The sequence below is a fragment of the Anser cygnoides genome, chromosome 25 (assembly GCF_040182565.1).
Source record: "Anser cygnoides isolate HZ-2024a breed goose chromosome 25, Taihu_goose_T2T_genome, whole genome shotgun sequence".
Classification (NCBI taxonomy): domain Eukaryota; kingdom Metazoa; phylum Chordata; class Aves; order Anseriformes; family Anatidae; genus Anser; species Anser cygnoides.
The window spans coordinates 3,032,353-3,049,866 of NC_089897.1; the positions used below are offsets into that span (position 1 = coordinate 3,032,353).

Genomic DNA, 17,514 nt, shown 5'->3' on the forward strand with positions numbered 1-17,514 from the left:
TCACTAAGTGGTAGAAGAAACAATACATTCTTGTCCCCTTCGCACCTCTCCCCTCTCCTGGAAGGCAAGCCTGTGTTCAGTAGCTGCCTGGCCGGGATGTCTACACTGCACTGCGAGCAGTTGTGTTGGTTATACACCCACTTCACTCCCACTGCAGCATGGGAACCCAGCAAGCCTCAAGCAAGGCAGTTGGCCAACTTGGTCATATGCGACCATCAGTCACGGCAATGGTGCATTTCCAAGTGCCAGCTGGGTCAAGACTTTGTGCCACAAGGGACAAACATTTGTGAGGATCAATGGTTTGTTCAAGGAAAGGACAAGCTGTACGTCCAAGTTTTGTAGGACACACCAGTAGATGGGTTCTCAGAGGTCACAAGTCCGTAGGAGAGCTCAAAATTCCTTAGCAGAGAAGTAAGAACAGTGGATTCTGGCATTTGTACATTGGGAAACCAAGCCTGGGCTTGGTCTTCATAGTAGAATACAGACTGGGAGACTCTTGAGACGTCTGAAGGAAATAGTTCCTCCCAGAACAGCTTCACTGCCATAGCCCAAAGAGACACCTCTCGCTGCAGCCTTTGCTTCCAGCACAGTCACAGACTGATCCCTGTTCCCATGAGCAGCAACAAGGCTACTGATTTCCACTGGCAGGTTTTCCCTGGAAACGCACCATATTGTGCCCCAAAATCTTTTGCTTCCAATTTACCTTTGCAACTTGTTAACCTTCCTTCCTATACCCAGAAAGCCCACTTGGGAGCAAAGGCACCTCTCTCTAGTTGGTTGCATCCACAGAGATGGCCAGTCTGAGACTGAAAGCTATCTTCTGCATGCACAGCACGCAGGCAGCCAGGTCTGCTCAGTCTGGAACTCCCCTTTCATTCATTTTTGGTTGAGAGCAAACAATCTTTTTTCCTTTGCACTGTCAACCATATATTGCATTCAATCCATACCGTACAACATTAAATCCCCACGTTCAACTCTGAGAAGAAGGGCTGGCTCCAGTAGTTGGCAAAGGAAGTATTCTTATCGTGATGTCCACGGTTCACATGCTGTCATGGCTAGCAGAACCAGAACAAGGTTTCTTTTGGTGTCCTACAAGATTACAAGTTCTAAAATCTGTAATTAATGGGAAGGGAACATACAGTACAAACTTGGTCCTGTAACTAAGGCTCGAGTTAGATAGGTCAAGGACAGAAGGATCATGAAGGGCACCATTTCCGCTAGTCTCAGAGAAGCGATCTTTCAGTGGAAGAGACGCTGGTGGTGGCAGCACGATCTGTCAACTGTTCCAATTCAGGGATGGAATCCTAGACCCATAGAATGCTTTGGGTTGGAAGGGACCTTAAAGAGCATCTAATTCCAACTTCCCCTGCCATGGGCAAGACACCTTCCACAAGACCGGGTTGCTCAAACCTGGTCAAGAGCTTCTTTGCAGGGCTAGGGAACATCATTTTAATTGACAGTTTAAAAGGGAAATGAGAAAACGAAATTCTGGAGTAAGTTTCTTCATTCTTTCTTTCTTCCTGACAGTTATGGCTGGTGACAATATTTACACCTTTCCAAATCATAAGAAAACAACATCAGTATAGGGAAATTTGATTGCTCAAGGTGATCTTAGGGCCAAGACAATTCAATTTTACATCTGTTGTTATATTTACAGTAGTAAAAAAGTAGAAGCAAGCCAAGAAATTAAGACAATGCCTTTCATCTGCTGCTGAAAAAACACTTTCACACAGCAGCAGACACCACCTTCTAGCAGTGTCCTAGTGGGTTTCCCATGACCTGTTCATTGACTAACGATCATCCCAAGAATAATTCCTTGGATGTTAGTCTCATGGGCGTAGGGCAGCAGTTGTATCACGCGGTTCTTCGGGCACTGTAGTCTTATCAGTGAGCACCTTGAATAAAAACAGCTGCTTCACAGGTCTCTAAAGACGGTAACGCTTCATGTAAGCCATGGGATGCGCCCCATTGATTGGTTTCTACTGAAGCCTGAATTCAGTTCTCATCAGCTGTTGCAAGAGCCTTCCACTTAGCAGAGTTAGCCCAACTAGAGGACGTAAGCTATCCAGAGCCGCGAGGCTTACTGCGGCTCCCTTACCTACATACACTCCCCACTGAAAATTGCATTGCCGATGGTATTTAGTCTCAAATCGCGTTTAGCACTTGGAGTCAGCCTGAATGGCTGAGGAACTCCTAGCTATATAGACAGCTGGTTCCAGCAAGCACCAGGAGAGCCACAATTCTGCCTGGTGCGCTGGACCTGGACTTGATAGGACTTTGTCTTATTTCCAGCCCTGGTTCACATAGGTTTTACTGGGGGGGGGGGGGGGGGTGGGGAAAGGGATGGAGACCTCTCCTATAAGGGACTGATAACTTAAAACCATCTGTGACTGAGTAAACCCCTCCAAGAGGGTGACCTTCTTCCATTTCACAGCTTGTTTTCCACCCGCCCACCCAAAAGTCCTGTTAACCCCTGCATGCCAGTGGATAAGCTAACACATACCACTGAAAACCCACAAAATGTCAGAACGGAGCCCTGTACATTCAGCAGCGGTCACCGCTTTCAATGCAAAGAGGGTGCTTTTTTCCCTGGAAGCAAGTTCATTCCCCTAACGAAGGGCAGTGAAGAAGTGTCAAGAGGCAACAGCTGCAGGACAGATATTTCAGGGCTGAATTTAAAAGTACATTTTAATTAGAAAGAGAAGATTGGAAGAATTGTGTTTTTTCTATAATTCCCATCTTCTTTGGTACATACGAAATCACCAGTCAGAATTGGTAGATGAGTGGCACAACTCTTCCTAGAGACTATTGGTGCCTACTACTTGGCCCAGACAGAGCAAGAAGAAATTAAGACCTGAAGAGTCCAAAACGCTGAACAGATTTTCCAGTCTGCCAACAGAAAACCAAGGTCAAAAGCTCATCTCCCATTAGAGCCACTTGGCCAAGCCATCCTTGGCAGCATGGGTATCTGGTCAGTCACAGCACTGAAGGTCAGGGTGACGTCAGTGGGGCCTTTGGGCAGAAATATTCAGAGATAAGCAGTGGGTCATGATGTACAAAGCTCAAGAGTCAGGTACAACATCCACTTTGGCATAATAGCAGTGAGATTCTCACAAACATAATATTTGAAAATACAATATGAAAAAAAAAAAAGTTGCATTCATTTAAGGATGGGCAAGGGCATAGAAAATGGAATAAAAGTCTAAATTCAGCAAAGGCTCTCATTTACCTGCAGCCCTATGTACCATATTCAATCAGGTGAATCTGACAGTACTGGTCTCGCTGGTCATGTACGTGTAAAGAGACATTTTTTCCATCAGATCACGCTAGGAATCAAATGGATCACAGAACAGCATTTTGTTTTTACCAGGAAAACACCCTGCATCAGGATGAGCAACAGTCACACCATGCACATGGCTGCCCCAGATGAGTCTTCTGGACTCATATTTGATTTTATATAAATGTGGTGCCCCAAAAACTCATGGTTCCATCTCAGCAGATGTCCATGCCCAACCCAGCCCCTCAACACCAGATCATCCATGCTGTACACTGCAGAAGAAATTTAAGGGACTATTTTAGGGCCCAAAGCCTTGGTTATTTTTACATCCCACATCCAAGATGCCAGTTTCCCAGTTTACCAGCAAGCTGAGGTCCATCATCACTGTTCATACAAAGCCGTGATTAAACCCACTGCAGTTAGCTGGATTTTCACACACTGAGATGCAACTCAATATACGGAAAAGATTAAAAGCAGAGGAACAAATTCAAGAAGCACCAGTACTCCGCTTTCACACTGCAGATTAGCTCCCTCCTTCCCACGGCGTACAGAATGCCTACTATTTCCTTCAGGACTGATTTAATCTGTTTGCATCCATGACTGACTGAAGGGGGTTGCTAGCACAATCCACAATTGAAACGGAGCCTGGCTGCCAATAAACCTGATATTCCTACTTTTCTCTTGTGGTAGCTGCCCTCCTGATTCACTTTGCTGCATGCTCCAATGCCTGAGCTGGGCAGTATGTGGAATTTGCTTACTGTTTTGTGTTTGGGAAAACAAAATAGATGGCAATAGGGGTTTTAAACATGGATTCAGCAAGTATGTGATTAAACATCAACATATTACCAGACTTATCAGCCCTTCAGTACTTTTCACCCCTCCCTGAGACATTAACGAAAATTATATTTAAAACACGTTGTCCTCTTTAATGACTATAGAGAATAAGGTATGCTTTAGCTGCTTTCATGTGACCCCATATGGTTACTGGGATTTGCCAAACATCTTCTGCGCCAGTTAAAGTTATCTAGGCATGTTTGAACCATTCCGCGTGCACCAACACTCGAGCAAGCACTCACTGCACAGTAAGGCAAGCGGCACTATTCAGATGCCGCAAGGGATTCAAGTTATGAGGCTTCTTCTCATTCCCCCCACTTCAAATTTACATGCAAAAAGAGCGCTTAATAAATACCCCACTTCTGATTTGTTTCCCCAACCTGCCAGTAGCAACAGATGAGAAATGCCCAGTCCTCACATTACAAACTATTTTAATATTTCATACCCTCACATGCAAGGAAGTTTGTCACTGAAACAAATACTACAGAAAATCTCTCTGAAATTCCAAGAAGCCACAGCACACACTGCCTTCCCGCTTTCTTTGCGGGATGCCTGAACATTATTTTCAACATTGTTCTAGTACTGCCCTGCCTGTCCTTTGCCTGCACAAGTTAATGCCTGGCACCCACAGAGGTGACAGAGGACTCCCGTTGCTGGGAATGCTGTCCCATTCCTTCTGAAGGCTGTCCTCTGTCAAACTGTATCCAGCACTCAATTGTCAGAATAAAATGAGTCTAGAAAATTATGCCAGCATCCAACAGAGAAATAATTGAAATAGAAAGAAATAACCATGATGGAAGGAGAGGATGTCTCTCCCCTTCAGCCCCTGCTTGCCCCAGGAATACGACAATTTCACAAAGAGGTCACAGAGTTTTCCTTTATGTGGGTATAGAACTAGTGGTGTCCACTATTCCCCACCGGTCAGCTTTTCTGCCTTGCGAAGGTGATCACAAGGAGCTCAAACATGCCTTTAGCTAACCGCAACCACAGCTACTCATCTGAAACAGGTAAAAAGCACTGACCTATGCACGTCTCCCAAGAGGTCCTCTTCTACTCGGAGTGCTGTCAAAGCTGCAGCTCCCGTGTCCTTTCTGCAGTCAGTGCTCAGCTGTGGGATCAGTGCTGGGTCCCTGGGATCCTCCTCAGCTGCTCCCTGTCTCGACTTCTGCCTCTCCTTCTCTCACACTTAATCTCTCTCTCTCGCCCTCTCCCTCTAGTAGAGGAAGCCTGTCACGGAGCTGTTAGCCTGTGAGACATCCAGATGATTTTTTTTTTTTTTTTTTACGGGAACCTGATGCACCTGTCTCCTATTTGTTATTATTTCAGTCCATACCAGTAAGGGTGCTGGACAAATCTGAGATTAACATAATTCTTCAATATTTGACAAGTAGTTTGGGAGTGGTGCTTTTTCTGCAGATTGTGTTTCCTCTTCGCAGTGATTCATTAAAAACTTTCATGCAACTGAATGGCCCTGTATGTTCTAAAGGAAACTGTAGCTTAATTGCCTTGAAACAAATCTCAAGAATAATTAGGGTTACTAATTGATGAGATACATTGAACTTTGGTTAAAGTGAGTGGCCAAGCTCATTTAAGAATAAGTCTTCTAAAAAAATGCTCTTTTCTTAAGAACTCTTTGAAGAGTTAGTATTATGAATATAAGTGAAGGAATTAGAGCACTTCACAGCACCAGCTCACCCTAGTAATACGAATTTATTAGCTTGCAGGTGAAAAGCATGAGCCTGTGCCCTAGCTGGATGGCTGAGAGAAGTCTCTCTTACCCACATAGCTTTGTACACCCCTTTACAGTGACAGGCAGCCTCACCATCAGTACTGTCTTCAGTTTGGGGCACCACGGTACGAAAAGGACATAAAACTACTACAGAGTGCCCAAAGGAGGGCTACAAGATGGTGAAGGGCCTGAGGGGAAGACGTGCGAGGAGCGGCTGAGGTGCCTTGGTTTGTTTGGCCCAGAGCAGAGCAGGCCGAGGGGAGGCCTCATGGCGGCCTGCAGCTCCCTCACGAGGGGAGCGGGGGGGCAGGCGCTGAGCTCTGCTCTCTGGGGACAGCGACAGGACCCGAGGGGACAGTGTGGAGCTGGGACAGGGGAGGGTCAGGCTGGGGGTTAGGGAGAGGTTCTGCACCCAGAGGTGATCAGGCACCGGGACAGGCTCCCCAGGGACGTGGTCACAGCACTGAGCTGAGTTCAAGAAGCGTTTGGACAATGCTCCCAGACATAGGCTCTGATTTTTGGTCCTTTGTGGAGCCTAGAGGTGAACCTGATGATCCTGGAGGCTTCCTTCCAACTCGGGATTTTCTAGGATTCTATGAAGGTAAGCCCCCTCACACCAAGCAATGGGCCCCTTGCCCTGCTGTGTAAAACTATACCTCCAGTGCACCAAGACTGGCTAAGCAACTAATCATAAAGAAAGCACAGCAAGAGGTACCAAGATAAGTAGCAGGAGTACAGAATGTTTGCATCTTATGTACTTCCCAAGAAATCAACTAACCCAAATGGCGTTATCGCTCCTTAACTCCTTTAGTACAAATTAACCAGTTTTCTGAGTTGAGCTCCTCAGTTCCTTGGCCATCATAATGCCCAGCTGATATGAGGATTTCCTACCTCCCCATTCAATCGCTGAGAGTTCTTCCTGTTGGTGAGATAGCTTGGACTGTCCCACAATTTGCTGAGATAATACAGTAACAGATTTAAGTCATTAAGGTGCAGGTGGCACATCCCAAAGAATCACATCTTTATGCACATTTACAGCCAGCAAAATGCAAAAGGTCTGCCTCAAAAAGTAGGGAAGTACTAACAACGCAGGAGATACTAAACTCAGTCTGATAAACTTGAAAATGTCCCAGTTACCAGACCTCAGAAACCCAAAGGGCAGCCTTATGTAACGTGCTTTACTTAGCAATCCTCTGGCACATCCCTTTCCAATAACTTGCTTCAATGATTTGTAAGCCTGAGCATTCCCTTCCCTTTGACAGCCCTCATAAAGATTATTTCCTTTTAGACATGTGAGAGAAGACTCCACTGGAAACCCACCAAATTCTATGAGCTGACCTGAAGATGTCAGATTCCAACAGTATTTCATCCTAGATTAGCAAGTGGTTATTGGTTGTCTCAAAATTGCATCTGTCAGGAATGAAAATTCTTTGCCAAAATAAGCTATTCAGGTTTATTTACGACACAGACAGATTTTGTTACTCTCCCACAGAGTATTATCCTAAAGCACAGCCAGCTCAACCAGCCCTGTCCCTCTACACTTCTATGTTTGCAACCCAGTCATTAAATTGTCTGTTAGCAGTTATACTGAGAGCACAAAAATCTCACTTCTCAATCAAATGAGGATAAAACAGAGAAATGGGCAACCAGTGCATTAATCCTGAGAACCCTGAGCGTTTGTTGTGAAAGAGCAAGAATACAATTCACTCTGTGCTCTTCTCAAGCTTTATGCTCAAGAGACACAGAGTCTCAAGGAAGTGGACATGGACACTAAGAGACAGTTGTGCAAGTTGCCTAATGTACAATACCTCGGACAGCTAAGGCAAGTTGCTAAAATGCTTTAAAATGCTACAGGCATTGCTTTCTTGTAGTGCAGCTACTCTTCCAAGGTTTTTGAGGAATGTGCAACGAGGCCATGATCCTGCTGGTAGAGTGGGGATGTCCAGCACAAATCCAGTGTGACTATGGGGATGGGATTCCCCCATCTAAGAGGAATGCAGATGTCCCATCTCAGACAGTTTTCAGACTCCCAGCGTTTAGTCCTGATGGATGTCCTACAGTAACTGCAACACTGTTTTGGATCCAGAGCACAGGCTCTGTGCAAAACCAGGATGCAGCCTGGCAGCAGAGCATCTCTCAGGTGCTCATCATCTCTTTGGTGCTCAGAGGCACCAAAGGTTATTTTGAAGTGGTCTATTATTCCAGTAATCTCTGGAATTTTTGCCTGTGGTGAGGCTGATGTCCAGTAGCTAGATTCTCTGGAAAACCAATTAGCTGAACGACCTAGCCAACAGTCAGGAGCTCAGCATATGCACCCAGACATGGATTGGACATGGTTCAAAGACAGAAACTCTACCAGGTGAAGGGCTGGGACACCTCTCCATTACCCAAGCCCAGGGAGTAAACCCAAACTCCCCTCCTAGTTGACCTAAGGCCTTCTGAAGAGGCAATGAGCACCTGTGAGGCAGAGAATAAGAGTTACAGAAGCATCCAAGAGCACTTGGAGACTTCCAGGGAGTTCAGCCACAAGACAAAGGGTCATTGCCACCAGAGCTGCTTTTTCAACCACTGCATGTCCCTTTCCCCCACTGGCACCCACTGGATCAATTATTGTCTCTTCAGGAAAGCAGCAGAACATGAGCATGCTCCAAGCGTTCAGAGTCACATAAAAGAAATTGGCCAAAACCTAAACAGCAGGAATGACCAAACTGGGTTTCTGATTCACCTCTTCCAGTATCCTTCAAGTGGAATAAGTGGCTAAGGAGAATCAGTGGAGCTCACCTGGCCCAGTACCACTAACAGAGAGAAGCCTGCCCTTGTAAGCTCCGATTGCTATCAGGGTAACCTGACCTTCTGCCTGTATGCACGGAAAAGGACAGATGACACTAAGCAAGACGGTAAGTGCCCAGCCTACAAATGTTTTCTTGGGTTCGGGCCCAAAGCAGGTCTGATGTCACCCTATAACTGTCTTGGCTGACAGTTGTGGGGTTCGTGCTGGCCTTGTGAGGGACTTTACTCCATCGTGTATGCAGCTGAGCTTTTTTCCCCCAAACACCCTGTGGCAGCCAGTTCCCTCACTCGTTCTCCCATGTGATGGTGACCTAATACGTGACAGGCTCTGCCACAGGCCTTTACTGCTCATTACCAGTCACAAGGCCACGCCAGGAACCTTAGCACAGGAATGCTCGTAAGAATTGGAATTCAGAGAGCAGGAAAAACAGAGCTGCTCCATGATGGAAGGGGTAGGAGAAGCAGGGCAAAGGCCTTACTGACCAGGTGCACTGAACGGCACTTGTAGGTGAACAGAGCAGGAACAGTGATGGCAACAGTCTCTGGTGATCATCAAAGCCAACGTAACAAGTCTGCACGTCCATGTCCTCAGTTACTCAGCCTGAGACCACCACAGACCATGTTAGAAGCCTAACAAAAGATGCCACCAAAAAATGATGATCAGATTGCTACATGGCCTAGTCCTGATAGTGCTAGATGATAAATTCTGCCGATACTTCAAGGCTCCTGAAGACCCCAAACTTCATTTCGCAAGCCACCTCAGTTTGAAATGTTCAGACCTGACTATTGGGTACTGAGTACCTGGAGCCTTCCCTGCAGTCACAGGAGTCACTTGGATGCTTGCGTCTTGGTGCCTGTGTGCTGGGACGACCACTGGGATATAAGCACCTGGGTCCTTGAGGGTACATGTGTATAGGAGTGAATTAAAATATTTTGTTTTAAAATAAAATCACCTTCCCCTCCTTTAAGGTCTCACATTGAGCTCGGTTGTCTTGTTGCAATATTATTTCCTACAACACAGATATTTTTGCAACTGCCTGGGAAAGGCAGAGCCTCTGAATAGGAACTGTGTGATGATATTGTACCTTGTAGCCCAGTTTACAACTTGGTCCTCTGACAGTCTCCATGAGCTACTTTTTAAGTATTGCTTTTGGTGACATCAGGTCTCACGCTCTCTGTATTTTCAACCATGAAGCACGCTCTGCCTGCCTCTGGTCAGACAGACAGGCAGGCTCCTGTCTGATTGAAGGGCGGAGGGACATAGTGAGCAGGTCACTTTTCATGGCAGATGGATGGATAGATGCATCATTGAAATGGGCAGGATAATGTCAGGGGTGCCGATACATCATGGCAATATTAGGAGAAGGGAGGAAAGGAGGAGTGGGTGTCAGAGACAGATCCTGTGTCAAAACGGGTGACAGATGAGGGAGGGCTGTCTTCTGGGATGGGTGGCCGGGCAGACAATACCAGTGCCAGAAGCTGAGCAGGAGGAAACAAGACCCACGCAAAGGCCCTGGTTAACCCCGAATTTAGAGGGAGCTGGTCTGTTGCTCTGAGGCAAACTGAATGGCAAGCAAATTGCTTGCAGTTTGGGCCTATACAAAGCCCAGCATGTCCTTATCAATCTCTTTGATTGACAGATGTGAGAGTATCAGATGGTTCGGAGCTATCTATGTTCATGACAGCAAATGGGTCATCCTACAGCCATTCACCTGCTTTCCAGTTTAATTCAGCTTATTTTTCAGGCATATCCCATTTTGCACTCACCGCTTACTCTCCTCTTTTCTCCCAACGAGTGTGTCTACTTTGAAGGGGTTTAAAAAAGAACAAAAGTATTGTTCCTCGCAGTGACCATAAAGGAGCAGAGCTGCTTATGCAGCATGTGGTGAAGGAGAGAAGGAGAAAAAACTCAGGTTTATCATCTGTGAGGGCTGGCCTGTATTCCTCAGTGTCACTACAATTTTGGACTCCACCTGGATCCTCATGGCTAGCTGGGTCACGTTGACAGTTTCCCACTCCCCACTGGGAAGAGGAACACACAAGCGAGATGCTTCTCTTGGCCATCCTTACCATTCCTTTCCTGACAATAATAAAGAACTTGGGTTCCACCCCAAACCATCAGCAGCAGAGGTGGGAGGCTGCTGATGCAGAAGGGACAACCTAGCACAGAGAACAAGATGTCTAGCAGCCCAGAATTCCAAAAAGCAGGAAGCAGTCAAATCAACCATTAACTGCTGCTGCCCACCTTCTGCAAGAATATGAAGAGAGTATTTCTATGTGTTGTGTGTATTAGGACTATATACCCAGTTTTCAAAATTTGCTTTAGTTCTTTGTCCTGTACATCTACCCTAGAATTACAGCTTTTTCTTCCTAAAGTATTTACCTATTTATCATTGTCTTCCTCTGGTTTCATGTCACCGTGCAGGCACATTTGTTTTCTGTGTCCTCTCTCTTTATTTATCCTGTTGTACAATTTGTATCTTCTTTGTAGCTTATGAACTTACATCTCATTGATAAGAACATTGAGATCTGCTGTCTGTCTCCTCTGGAAGAGTTTTGGCCTTCTTCCTGACTCTCTAGGTATGTCTACAAAAATAGAACATGCACATTGCTGACTTATGACTATATCCCTGAGAAATAAACTTCCTTAAGCAACAAGCCACAGCCGTCTGAGACAGAAGCCAAGATACACTGGCTTTGCTACATGCCACAAAGGTCAACAGACCCAAACTGCCAGATCAGACAGGAGGACAGAATGACAGGAGCAAAGGACATATAAATTTAATGACTGTCAGCTTAACTATGTCAGCTGATTTCTGAGCTCAACCAGAAGGTAAAAGGAGAGGGACAGCCCCAGTTTGCCTTTATAAGTCTCCAAGAATTGAAGCCTCTTTCAGACACTAGTAGTTCTAGCAGTTCCTTAAACGTTTCGCCTAAGGAATGAATATTCTTTCACACTGAGCTATACAGCATATCAGGGCAAAGCCACCTGAACAGCTCCCAGGCACCCAGTCACGCTGACCCGGTCAGAAGGTGGCAGGAAAGCTGTGAGAGTTCACAGAGCAGCTGAGGCCTGCAGTGCTCTCCGCTGTACTTATAAAAAAAGGCTTTATTATTTTCTGTATCACATGGTTCTAACCTTTGTTCCATAGATGCAAGGTCAGAGCAAGCCTTAGATACAAGCAAACCCCTAGTGAACCCACAAGCCTAACTGGGCAGCTGAGAGTGAGCTGCAGCTGGGTCACTGGCGGTCACTCACGGGGTGTCAGCGAGAGGGGCCTCCGGAGGTCCCCAGTCCAACCCCCTCCTCGCAGGGCAGGACATTAAACACCCCACTGGGGTAGCTGTGGCTTTGTCCCCAGGTTGTTGACACCCACCCAACTACTCTCCACCAAGGACAGACGTTCATGCTGTCTGATGACGAGCCCCAGATCTGCATCAGCTGCCTAGGGCAGGCTGTTCCTGGCGTCCATCTTGAACCTCCTGAGCTGCAGCTTGTGGCCACTGCCTGTTGTATGGGTTGGCACCACCAAGAAGTGTTTGGCCCTGTCATCTTTGTGACCAGCCCTCACCCTGCTGGCCACACTCCTTCCGATTTAGCCCAGGATGCAGTTAGCTTTATGATAAGCACACATAGCTGGTTCATATTCATTGTGTCACTCACCATAACCTCTGTGTCCCTTCCTACGAGACCCCAGGTCCTTTTGCAGACTGCTCACTGTAGCAGCGTGCTGTCTCTGTGGACGCTCAACTTCATGATTCAAAACAGATTGGAGGAATGGCCAGGTGGGGACCAGACAGAAGTGCCACCCATATGAAGGGACACGACCTCAGCCCTTTCACCTTGTAGACAAGAGGATTTTGCCGTGCAGAAGAGCCCCATGGGAATCAGGATCCACTGTATTCGGGATGCATTCAGGGGTTAGGGGCTGCAATCGAGAATCCCCATGGGAAGGGAGTTGCGATGGTGCAACCCATGGCAGCTAAGAGAAAGGAACACAACATTGCAGACGGTGGGAACACTGTTAGAGGTCTCAGGAAAAGCCACACAGAGAAAGTCTGACAGTTCTCCTGGCGACAAAGTCTTCGGGATACAAAGGCAGTGAAAGGAAAGGCACAAGCACAGGATCAGGCTGGCTAGCCAAACCCCGCTGGAAACTTGGGACTCTGAGCTCGGACATTGACAGCAGCTGTGGGAAGCCCAGTTGGGAGTACTGACACAAATCTGAGAGGCGACATTCTTCTTTCCTCCCTTCCCATATCCTAAACTTAAAATCCAAGCAGGGAGCAGTCACTCAGCTGAAGAGCAGGGCCTCCTGTTCAAAGGTACCTGGACAGGCTGAAGAAACAGGCTGACTGGAACCTCCTGGAGTCCACGGAAGGCAAACACAAAGCCCTGCACCTGGAGCACAACCCCATGCAGCAGGGCAGGCTGAGGGCGGACTGGCTGGGAGGCAGCTTTGATGAAAAGGACCTGACAGCAACACACCGAAGAGCAGTCAGCAGCGAGCCCCTGCAGCAAAGGCCAGCAGCAGCCCGGGCTGCATTAGCAAGAGCAAAACCAGCAGGTTGTGGGAGGTGATAAAGGCATGGACATATTGGAGCAATTACAGTGGAAAGTCAACAAATCGGGGGCTCATTAAGGGGCTGAAGATGGAGAAGAATAAAATTCATGTTGGCGAAATGTGTAGAAATAATAATTATAGCAAGTAGAAGGTCTGTTAGAAAGTGAACGTGAGGTGGTCAAATGAAGTTTCTGTGTACAAGTACTAGGGCAAAACCGAGAGAACTTGATTTGTTAAAAAAATGTGGAAATGGATTAAGGGATAAAAGGGGGTAGCAACCATGAATACAACAGAGATCCAGGTGAAGGTGGAGTAACAAGGCACATCTGCAAAGGCATGACAACCACGAAGAAAGAAGGGCAATCACTGCAGAAGAGGGAAATTTTGAGAGTCAAAAATAATCTTGACAAACTATCTCCATAAAGCAGGCTAGGGGGGAAGCATCCAAACCTTAGCATGCCACAGTCAGTGATTTAGGATTCCTGGCAACAGTTCTCTTCTAATGGTTTTGCTTACCGTGAGGTCTGTCATTAAGGTTCTGTGAAGAATTGCTGACATGCTGCAGTCTGATATCAGTTATTATTAATAACTGGGAAGCCCTAGCTTATTATTAAGAATAAATTTGTGCATGCTCGGAGAGGATACAACCTGCTCTCATCTGCCTTCAGTGAGGAAGAGACCTTGAGCGATCAGTTTCTTTGACCTTGCATAGGTGGTACAAACATGCCTCTCTTGGAGGAAAGGTCTATGGACATATTTGTATGACAAGGGAGCTCCACACCCTGGTTACACCCCAGTGCTTACCCATTTTCGTTTGTTTTATTTGACCCCATACTTTGTTAGTTCCCACTTTTTTTGTTTTGTTTTGTTTTTCCACTAGGAGAACGAAAACCACTTAACAGTCCGTTTCTGTTCATCTTCCCACTCCAGTCTGTACAGTTATTTGATGCAATTCCCACCATGCTTTTTGCATTTTAAAAAGAAACCTCCATTTATCTGCTTCATGGGTGGGTGTCCACTTCATTACCCTTAGCACTCCTCTCTGAACTGCAGTTCACCTTCATATCCTGTCTGAGACAGGGATGGCAGACAGAAGCACAGACTGCACTTGAGATGCAGGCACACTACTAGACCAGCAGCGCCAGAGATACCTATAGCATCATGACAGTTTCTGTTTTGCTTTCTACATTCCTAACAAAAATGAATTTCTTTCTTTCTTCTTGTTTTCTGTTTTTACACCAACCACGGAACAGTGAGCTGATGCTTTCCTGGACCAAAATGGCAGGAAGCAGCGAGGGTCTGCTGCTCCCTAAAGGGCAGGGAGCCATAAGCCATCTCACCTTCTGAAGGCTCCACCAGAATGTGGGCAGCACAGATGTTCATGCACATTCAAGAATTATTTGCTTAAGTAGGAAGACATATGGAGACGGGATCACGGGCTGCTCAAGGTAGTAGAGGGCTAGCTGTTTTAAAGAACAGTGAAGAAGCTTGACTTGTTCAGTCCAATAAAAGAGAGATGGGGAAAAGATGATAAAAACCTGATGAAGATAAATGCCAAAAGGGAGGACAAGGTGACAGAAGGAAAAATAAAAATAACTGACCGCAAAGAGGAAAACCAGATTTTTAACCACTAGATCTGGCCGGGTCTGAAACAGCTTCATAGTTAGCATAAAGCAGCAGACGCATCTGACAAAATTAACATGGATTTTTTTTAATTTTATAATAGGGACTGTGACACAGCTTTCTGCCACTCAAATTCAGAGGTCTTTTCTAAGGTCAGGAATCAAATCTGGGAGGACAAATGGCCATGAGACACTGGACTCGGAAACTCTTGGCTGCAGTAAATGCCAGTTGGGAGTGACTTGCTGTTCAGTTATTTTGGCAATTTGTTGTCCCTATCCTTGGGCGTTCTCCTTCAGTAGCCAAACTACAGTGAACTTTGTGCTCCATACGACAGGGCACCTATATATCTGCCCAGCAATGAAGCAATGAAGAAACCTTTAAGTAAGACAAAGCATACATTTGAATTAACAAGGCATCATTATACACAAATTTTGAGAGCTACCAACACCCCTGCCATCAAAGCCCTTAGAATTGAGGGTCCTAATTCTTCCCTGCTGGCAAGACTTCCATATCTTTAAGGTAGAAATCACAGGTTGGTATTTGATCTAGACAGAAATACCACTTCTGTGTCCGTCTTCTCTGCCAGTCATAGCGATGATTCTTCCGTCATTTGGGATGCACGTGTGTGTGTGCATGTGTTTGTGTACATGCCTGTGTAAGAGCATTTTATCAGGACCTGCTGAGTGCTTCAGAGCCGAAGAATCACAACAGTTGTCTTAAGGCTCATGACTCTGCTGACTTGTGATCAAGAATGCGGAAAGCTGTGACCCAAAGGGTATCCACTCCTTCGGCATCCGGCTGACAATTGAGCTGACAGCAGAGCTAATGCTCCAGCGTGCTGCGTCCAGTGGGCTGAGTCTCCTGCTGCAGACTATAAATTACACATGGCCAGTTTTAACACCTCTTTATATAGGTATGCATAAAAGCTTGCAGTGCTGGTGGCTCTGTAAATGGTCAGTGCGCCTGTCCGTCCAAACAGGTGTCAATAATAAGGAAATAACCACCCTGGTGAGAGGAATTTTAGAAGCTGTGAGGAGAGGTCGCAGGGCAGGGAGGACAGTGTGAATGCAGGTATTTGTTCCTACACCGCTGGGCCCTTGGCTTCAAGGGCAGGGGCTCTCTGCTGCAAACAGACCTTCCTGGCAGAGGCCTGTGGCAAACACAGCTGCTACAATAAAAACAGTACTTTACGGTGCTTTTTGGTTAATAGCATTTTGCTGGGCCATGACACTGTCCATGAGTTACACCCCAGACTGTTTCCGAGGAGGTGGGAAACACAGAGCCGCTGCGTGACTTGCTTACCTTGAGACATGTTCATTCCTGGGGCAACTACTGGAAAAATCCTCCTCCGAGCTTGAGGACAAAACGCACAAGACCTGATACAACTGTTTGCCAGTCCCCACTCCCTTTCAGAGCTAGAGACTGCATCCAGAGGCTCTCCAATTCATCCCTCCTGCTTAGTGAGTTAGTTAATTAGTTACCAGTTAATTTGGTTGCCAGTAAAAGGAATCTCAGTGCCACCACTCAGAAAGGGAACGCATCATGGAAACAAGAGCCAGGAAGCAAAACCAAAGGGCAATAAAATTCTTAGTATCTGCAAGTATTCCTTACACTCCAGCATCTCCCAGAGGTGAAGGAGTGCCTTGCTTTGACTAACTTGGATGAAGAGGAGAAGCAGACACAGGATGGTGCCCTGAGACCAGCGTCCTGCTATGCGGATCTGTCAGCAACCTCATCACCAGCACGCTGCTGTAACTGGGCCATTTGACACCAACTCCCTGCGAGTATGGGCTGGGCCAACGTCACGTTACCCCGCAAGTTTCCAGCGCACACGTTCCTAATGAAATAATCCAGCAAAGCACCTCCGGCAGCCGGTGCCAGAATCCACCTCCCGTTCATGCTGGCTGTTCCCAGTGCACTGTATGCCGCAGGGAGGCGAACTGGCTCGCGGTCAGGGCTGCTGGGTAGCACCTGACCTTCAGCATGACCACTGGTAGTCCCATGAAGATTCCTGCTCTAGGCTTTTTGTCTCCACTGACGCGGCTTTAGCATACTTTCCAGATCACCTATTAGAGCAGTGTAAGACCGTGCAGCTCCGTGTTAAAACTATTTGCCTGGCACCGTGGAAGATGAACTCGCCCTTGGAAGTTGTGATCCCATCAAAGCCTTTCAGAATATGCCATCAAAAGAGCTCTCTGTTCCTCTGCCTTACAGTCTGTGAAGTGAATAGCTCCCTTGAACCATCAATTACAACACACAATTAGCTCTCCTAAGCGAGATTGTCACAGCACAGCCCTGGCAAACTGCCCTTCCTCCCACTTCTCCTTCATTAAGGTACTCCTCTCTTGCTAGGTCTTTAATTGGCTTGTCATCAGCAACTTGGCCTGGATTCAGTGCTCTGCATTCTCCCAAATGAAACCATATAAGACAGATGGGACACCAAAAGCAGCAAGAGAGTAGGGTGAGAAGACACGTAAAGCAATCAATATGTGTCCGTGACCCCAGGGACAGGCTTGCCAGGGGCAGTAGTAAGATTTCTGCTGGCTTGGACAAACTGAGGGTGTTAAAAATGTCGGTAATCTGAGACCTGGCAACTTCACTTCATCAAACCCACTGTAGGGCCAGCATCAGGGAGAGGCAAAACCAGCAGCCTTGAGTAATAAAGCTATATTAAAAAAAGAAATCAACTATATATT

The 17,514-nt window shown here is 46.6% G+C and overlaps 1 protein-coding gene across 5 annotated transcripts in view; it reads right to left on the minus strand.

Moving 5' to 3' along the window:
* The window catches only part of IGFN1 (immunoglobulin like and fibronectin type III domain containing 1), a 60,897-nt gene that overhangs the window by 34,882 nt on the left and 8,501 nt on the right, over positions 1–17,514 (minus strand). The window contains exon 1 of one of the 5 annotated variants that reach the window (XM_066983229.1): positions 5,134–6,114. The exons of 2 other annotated variants lie outside the window; for them this stretch is intronic. The gene's annotated coding sequence lies outside the window, so the exon portion shown is untranslated. Of the gene's footprint in view, positions 1–5,133; positions 6,158–17,514 lie in introns of those variants that run through there. 2 more of the 5 variants (XM_066983232.1, XM_066983233.1) reach the window with 2 other exon arrangements.